General features: G+C 49.2%; 1 non-coding gene across 1 annotated transcript; it reads right to left on the bottom strand.

Moving 5' to 3' along the window:
• Window positions 1-275: 275 nt before the first annotated feature.
• TRNAS-AGA (transfer RNA serine (anticodon AGA)) lies at window positions 276-351 on the bottom strand. Its single transcript has one exon. It is a non-coding gene; the product is annotated as a tRNA-Ser (tRNA).
• Window positions 352-7,820: the final 7,469 nt, after the last annotated feature.

Below are 7,820 nucleotides of genomic sequence, written 5' to 3'. Positions count from 1 at the left end.
AAGCTGGAAACAGGGAGAGACAGTCAGACAGACTCCCGCATGCGCCCGACCGGGATCCACCCGGCACGCCCACCAGGGGCGATGCTCTGCCCATCCTGGGCGTCGCCATGTTGTGACCAGAGCCACTCTAGCGCCTGAGGCAGAGGCCACAGAGCCATCCCCAGCGCCTGGGCCATCTTTTGCTCCAATGGAGCCTCGGCTGCGGGAGGGGAAGAGAGAGACAGAGAGGAAAACGCAGCGGAGGGGTGGAGAAGCAAATGGGCGCTTCTCCTGTGTGCCCTGGCCGGGAATCGAACCCGGGTCCTCCGCACTCTAGGCCGACGCTCTACTGCTGAGCCAACCAGCCAGGGCCAATAAATAAAATCTTTAAAATAATCAACCATTGAATGCATATAGGATAACACATCGATGTAAGTGGAACAACAAATTGATGCTTCTCGTTCTCTTTCTCTCTCTTTTTCTCTCTCTCTGAAATCAATAGTGGCTGGGTATATCTCCCTGAGATAGCAAATATTCAAATCTTGCATAACGTACATTGAGCTCCTTCATTTATTTATTCATCACACCAGGGGCCAGGCTACGCCTACACCAGTTTCTAGAACTTGGGAATTCTTACAAGGTAACTTCTGAGAAGCACTGCAAGCTTGTTAAAATAAAGAGGCACCTAAATGAAAGACCATCTTTGTACCTTTCACTAGGACCGTAGTTATTTGCAGATCTTTAGTGATAATGACACACCTAATCCCCTAATAACCCCCTAGAGGTACTCTTCAATCTTTTTTTTTGTCACATGTGATTAAACAAATTTTGCTCTTATTTAATAAGATACAACACATTACAATTTTTCTTTTAGAATAATTGGCCCATATTAGATTGTTAGAAAAACAGTTCCTATGTATGTAGTAAGTCAAAGACTAGGTTTATATGACATTATTTTAAAAACAAGTTTTGTGGCAAAATAATATCTCCTTTTGGGAGATACAAGTTTTGGCATATTACAGATTCTGAAAAGTCTTGTAACAAAGAAACTTTGTGGAACTCTTATTTCTTTGGACTCTCACTTAACCCATCTCAGTACATCCATTGGGAAAAACTACTCCTGAAATCTGTCTTGAAGTCCATGTTTTCAGCATCCTATCATTCTGCTTGGCAGCCCGGGACTAGAAACCATAGGGGATCCTGGTCTCAGCCACCCTATCCTGCTGCCGGCTCCCCATTGTCCTCCCCCACTCCCTTGTTTATTTTTATTTATTTTATTTTTTTAATTTTTCTGAAGCTGGAAACGGGGAGAGACAGTCAGACAGACTCCCGCATGTGCCCAACCGGGATCCACCCGGCACGCCCACCAGGAGGCGACGCTCTGCCCACCAGGGGGCGATGCTCTGCCCCTCCGGGGCGTCGCTCTGTTGCGACCAGAGCCACTCTAGCGCCTGGGGCAGAGGCCAAGGAGCCATCCCCAGCACCCGGGCCATCTTTGCTCCAATGGAGCCTCGCTGCGGGAGGGGAAGAGAGGAAGGAGAGGGGGAGGGGTGGAGAAGCAGATGGGCGCTTCTCCTATGTGCCCTGGCCGGGAACAGAACCCGGGACCCCTGCATGCCAGGCTGACGCTCTACCACTGAGCCAACGGGCCAGGGCCCCACTCCCTTGTTTATAGGGCAGGGCTTCAACCAGGAACCTGTGCCCAATAATGGAACCAGTCAAACTCCCATTGATTTCCTCAGGGCCTTGAACTAACAGAGGAGAAATGTTGATGGCTGGAAAAGAATTAGCTTCTTCTCCATGGCTGTCCTTACCTGCCTTCTTGCATATAAGGGGCTGCTTCTCTTTTGTGGCACATCTGCTTCCCTGATTAATAATGTGTGGTTCATCGGCTACCTTGTTCTAGGAGATGGACCAGTGTGAGTGGCAGAGCCATAACTGGATACAGAGTTATGGAAAGGGATACAGAGCCACAGCTGCTCTTACAGAAAGGGGCAGGCATTCCTAAAATCTAGGGGAAGGGCTTTACTCTCAGCCATGTTGAGGCCAGCACAGAACATGAGGTCCAAGGTGAAATGGGTGTGGCAACTACAAAAAAACACTTGTGACTTTGCCAAGCGGGATAAGTAGACTGCCTTGGACCACTGTACCACACCACACAGACACCAGATTCATGAGTGTGGAAGTATCCATCGCAGCTCAGAGATCAGAAACTTTTGTAAAACAGTGTGCCAAGTTTCTGCCTACTTTCCTTCTGGGTGTCTCCAGGTGCAGGGTAGGGGATCAGAGGGGCAAAGAGGAAGAGGGGGAACAGGCCTTTTCTGGGATTTCTCAAAGGAGGGTGATTTCCATTTGTCAATGAAATCTGGGAAAGTATCACTTTTGCCATACATAGCATAGACGGCATGCATGTTGTGTTGGGAAACAAGTTTATTTGGTCACATTTATGCCCATATCCACTGTACTTGCACACTTTACAAGGAGAAAATAAAAAGCTAGAAACTATTTTTTTTTTACTAATGGTTGCGTAACAATCATTAGTTTCATAGCTGAGTAAATTATGCAGAATAGCGCTTTCAGCTATTTTGTTACCAATCTGCCCCCAGGAGCAAGATGAGGCTGATAAAATGTTTATGGGCTAGTAAATTTTTTTCTACTAATTTGCAAGACTATAATAAAACCCATGAACTTGATTGGCCTGCAAGAAAAATAATAAGAACTAGGAATGTACAGTAATTTGGAGCAAAAGGGCCTCTTAAGGCCCCACAGGAAATGACTCCCAGAAAAAGAGATGAATCACAGTTTAAACAGAGAAAAATGGTACTGTTTGTACTTAACCAGCTATAGCCTGAGAAAAGATTTTCTAGAACGAAATGTAGAAATTTCCTGCTCTTAATTATTCTTGCTTTAAGGGATACAATTAATTCAAGTATGTAAAAACCATATTCAAATGAAACAATTCTGGAGTACAATGTATTTTGTCATGTTAGATTAGAGTTGTGTAAGGTTAGAGTCGTCTATTATTTTGCACAGTATGCACAGTCACACTGTGCCCTCTTGTGGCACAAATATTGAATCTGACCTTTGCCAATTGAATCTGACCTTTCATGTTCAGATTGCCTAAATTAATGGAGTGAAATTACCATAATAAAAAAAATAGATACAGGAGAAAGCACAATTCTTTCTGGTGCTTTTTCCAGGGATATTTTTAACAGTCCTCTAATTTAATGGAACAATCCTCTCCACTGACCCTGAGTTGACTCAACTTTGCATTCTAAGACTGTCATTTGAAAACAGACAAGCAGTTTTAAGCAACAATGCTGTGAATCCCTGCCTAAAGGACTTTTCTGCCTACTGCATTTTACTGTGAAATTAGCAAGGCACCTAATACCTCAACAGAAAAAAAAAAGGTTAATATTTAGGCATCTCCATAGGGAAAACCTTTAGCAATGAAAAAGATACTAGTTTGAAAGCAATCTCTGATTGGGTGGGGATAAAGGAGGGGACTTAAACTGGGAGAGAAGCAGACACACATCAGTTTCAGATCATGTGGGATTCTTTCAGTCCCCAAAGAGAAGTAGCTCATACAGGCTTCTGGTCTATTGTTTCTGATGGGAGCAAAATGTAGGAGGGGCATAGACTAAATTGGGAGGGTTAGTTTGGGATTTGGACCTGGAAAAAACGCTGAACCCTGATCTCTGCTTCCCAGCTAGGCGATGACAGCCCCCTGTGACTCCGGGTGCACACAGCAGTCTGAGAACCACCGCTGCCACCATCGCTGGAACCCTCACAGGCTCAGCAATTCAGCCTGGCAAACCAGAGCCATGCAGGAGCTCCCTGGACACCTGTCTGCTGCCAAGCTCCGAGTCTAGAGCCCCCTCATCCCAAAGACACCTGTGGCAGCAACTCAGAGATTGAGTCCCTTTGACTCCTATGTCTCCGGGTTCCGCGACTGTGGTCACTTCTGCAAGTTCTCCAAGCTAGGACCACAATCCGCCTGGGAGCCCTGCACACCCACCCACTGCCCACCGCACAGCTGGCCCGCAGCTCCCACGCCTGGGTGGACTTACAGTGCTTAGCCGCAGGATCTCTGCCTCCCAGTAAATCCTCTCCTCTCTATTCTCTGCCTAAGACCCTGCCCACCCTCTGCAGCAAACCGCCCTGGGTTGTGCACCCATCTCTCCTCTAGACACCTGCGCTCCCTTCCCCACCCTTACCCCGCCCTTTTCCTAGTGGTTTCTCCACTGCCTTTGCAAGCTGGGGAGCCACAGCTGGAGGAGGAGCAGGGAGAGGAGGGAGATGGTGAGCAGGGGTAGGGGCGGGGTGGGTGGGGAGAGAGCCTGGAGTGTGTGGACTGGCAGCCACTCTGCAGTTTTTCGCCAGGGACCCAGTTTGTCCCGCGCCCAAATGAGGGAGAGGAAGAGATTCCCTTAGACACAGGCGCACATAGCTGGGCCCGTCTCTGGGAGGCAGCTGCTGACTGGGATGCGCCAGTGGCCGGGCAGCGGCTGTAACAGCGCCAGTCATGGGGAGTAAGGAGCCCGCACTCCTTGGCACCGGTAGCTCAAGACCCAGGAAGGAAAGAACCCAGACACACAGACTCTTTTGGGCGGATCAGGAGAGAGGAGGCCTGCCAAGCAGCTGTCACTGAGGACGCCGCGGGATGCTCTGCCCTCAGAATTTAGACGAGCTGGTAGCACTGGGGGGGAGTGCGCCCCCCCTCCCGCAGAGTAGCTTTGGATCCCAGCACTGCGCGGTGGCCGCCCGTGCTGTGCCCGCGCCGCGGGAGCGCGCCCTGCAGCACCTGGCTCCAGTCTTCAGTGAAGTGCAGGAAACGCTCCCTAAACTCCACTACCTACTTCTCGCCCGCATCCTTTTCTTCTCAGCTCCCGCTGGGGACCTCGGAGCCACCGCCCGCCACCTCCTGCGTGTGGGGCCCACCCGCCTCTTACTCTCACGCGCATGGACAGCCCTACTTGCTCCCATTCACGCCGACTGGCTCTACGCTACGCCAAAGCCCGGGCAGCCGACTATTGGATTAACAGCCGCCGGGAGTGCTGGAGCCGCCCAGTGGTCTGGTGTGACCAGCTGCCCGGCCTCGTGCCCTGGGTTCGCTCCCTCCCGCACCAAGGCCGCTCCCGCTGCCAACGCCAAGGACAATGGTGAGCTGGGCGTCCGCCTCCCGCTGGGGAAGGGATCTAGCACAGGGCAGAAACCGCTAGATTTGGGGGAAGTGACAAGGGGGGTAATGGACCAGGGAACACAGACCCGGGATGCCAGCCAAAGTACTTTCTTGAGGTGCGGAAATGCTGTGCAATGCCTGGGGAAGACTTTTGAGACATTCGCTGGGGTTTGGGGTTAAACTAGTGCGAAAAGGGCACGAGCGGGGGTGATTCCTGGGGTGAATTTAGAGTCCTCGGTGTCAGTTAGTGTGGGTCTTGACCAGAGGTGGGCGCAGTGCTCTGAGCTCTCTGAGAGAAACAACTGTGCTCAGCAGAGTTTGGAGGATCGCGCTGGGCCACTTCCCGGGGTGGCCTTGGGGGCTGTCGCTTGCAGGGTGGATGGCTTTGGGAGAGGTAGGGGTATGCGAGGCCTGAGCAGATTGCAGGCAGAGGACAAGCAAGGATTAGTGAACTTGAAGGTGGGGTGTATTCTCCTCCCCAGCCTGTCCCCACTCCTCTCAACAGCAATCCTTGCCTCCTGGTAGCTCCTGTTCAAGCAACCCATGCCAACCACTTCACCTCCCCCCCACACACACACACACTCAGAAGTTGGATGCCATTGATGGGATTGTCATTATTATTAAGAGGTGCGTGAGATCTTGTGACTACTGGCTGGAGCGTGAGACTCCTGCTTTTAGGACTTGGGCGACAGCCCTGTTTTGGGGACGAGAGGAAGGAGCGCCCAGCCTCGGGTGGATGCCTCTACCTGACAGTTGCAGGTGCGCAGCGTGCAAACCTCCTCCAGAACTCCAGTCACTTCGCCCCGGTGGGCTCCGCTCTCCTGCTTCCCTCCTTTGAGTGCTTCAGGGCACCCACCCAACGTAGCCGCTGCTCAGATCCCTGGTCTCCCCAGTCCTCACCTGGTGGGTTGGTCCCCCTCCCAGCTTTCCTCCTTCAGCCCAATACCAGCTTCTTCATAGAAAACATTGATCCCTTAAAAAAAGGTTTTAATATTTGCAGAGTGTTTTATATCATATTACTTTGTGGATACATTTAATTGCACTGTAACTTCTCTGATTTATGTAAACTTAGTCTGATAATTAGGGTGCATCGGGTTGGTGTGGGAGTGAGAGTGGGTGGGTGTCCTTTCTGTAAGGTGCTCTGTTCTAACTGGTCTGCTGGAAGGGATGCAGGCTGGTGCTCTGATAGCTTGTCCTCAGTAGTCGTGACATATTCCAGGGCTTTGGACAAATGTTTCCACATTACAATTTATTTCAAATATATTCAGCTTTCATTCCAAGAAAAAAAGTTAAAGATAAAGTGAATACAAATTTGGATAACAAAACTATTTTTTTCATATTCTTATTGGAATCAATTATATTGTATGAAGCAGGTTTGGGTTTTTTTCTCAACAAATGTTTGAGATCTTACTATGAGACAAGCACTAATGTTAAACAATACAGATAATGTCCATGAGGCTTACATTTTTTTAATTTTAATGAGGTGACATTGATAATTCAGGGTACATATGTGCACATATGTTCAGAGAAAACATCTCCAGGTTATTCTGTCATTTGATTATGTTGCATACCCCTCACCCAAGGTCAGATTGTCTTCTGTCATCTTCTATATTGTCTTCTGTCACCTTCTATCTGGTTTTCTTTGTGCCCTTCCCCTCCCCAGCCTTTCCTTAACCTCCCTCCCCCCATCCATTCCACTCTTGTCCATGTCTCTGAGTCTCATTTTTATGTCCCATCTATGTTTGGAATCATATAGTTCTTAGTTTTTTTTCTGATTTACTTATTTCACTCAGTATGATGTTATCAAGGTTCATCCAAGTTATTGTAAATGATTCAATGTCATCATTTCTTATGGCTCAGTAGTATTCCATAGTATATATGTACCTAAGCTTTTTAGTCCACTCGTCCACTGACGGACACTTGGGCTGTTTCTAGATCTGCACTATTGTGAACAATGCTGCCATAAACATGGGGGTGCATTTCTCCTTTTGGAACAGTGCTATGGAGTTCTTGGGGTATATTCCTAAAATTGGGATAGCTGCGTCAAAAGGCGGTTTGATTTTTAATTTTTTGAGGAATCTCCATACTGTTTTCCACAGAGGCTGCACCAGTCTGCATTCCCACCAGCAGTGGAGGATGGTTTTCTTTTCTCCACATCCTGGCCAGCTCTTATTCTGTGTTGTTTTGTTGATGAGCGCCATTCTGAGTGGTGTGAGGTGATATCTCACTGTGGTTTTAATTTGCATTCTCTAATGATTAGTGATGTTGAGCATTTTTTCATATGCCTATTGGCCATCCATATGTCCTCTTTGGAGAAGTGTCTATTCATTTCTTTTGCTCCCCCTTTTTTTTTTCTTTCATTTTTCTGAAGCTGGAAACAGGGAGAGACAGACAGACTCCCGCATGCGCCCGACCGGGATCCACCCGGCACGCCCACCATGGGGCGACGCTCTGCCCACCAGGGGGCGATGCTCTGCCCATCCTGGGCGTCCCCATGTTGCGACCAGAGCCACTCTAGTGCCTGAGGCAGAGGCCACAGCCATCCCCAGCGCCCGGGCCATCTTTGCTCCAATGGAACCTTGGCTGCGGGAGGGGAAGAGAGAGACAGAGAGGAAAGCGTGGCGGAGGGATGGAGAAGCAGATGGGCGCTTCTCCTGTG

This window comes from Saccopteryx bilineata, chromosome 12, assembly GCF_036850765.1.
Source record: "Saccopteryx bilineata isolate mSacBil1 chromosome 12, mSacBil1_pri_phased_curated, whole genome shotgun sequence".
NCBI classification, from domain to species: Eukaryota; Metazoa; Chordata; class Mammalia; order Chiroptera; family Emballonuridae; genus Saccopteryx; species Saccopteryx bilineata.
This window is presented reverse-complemented; position numbering and strand designations above follow the sequence as displayed.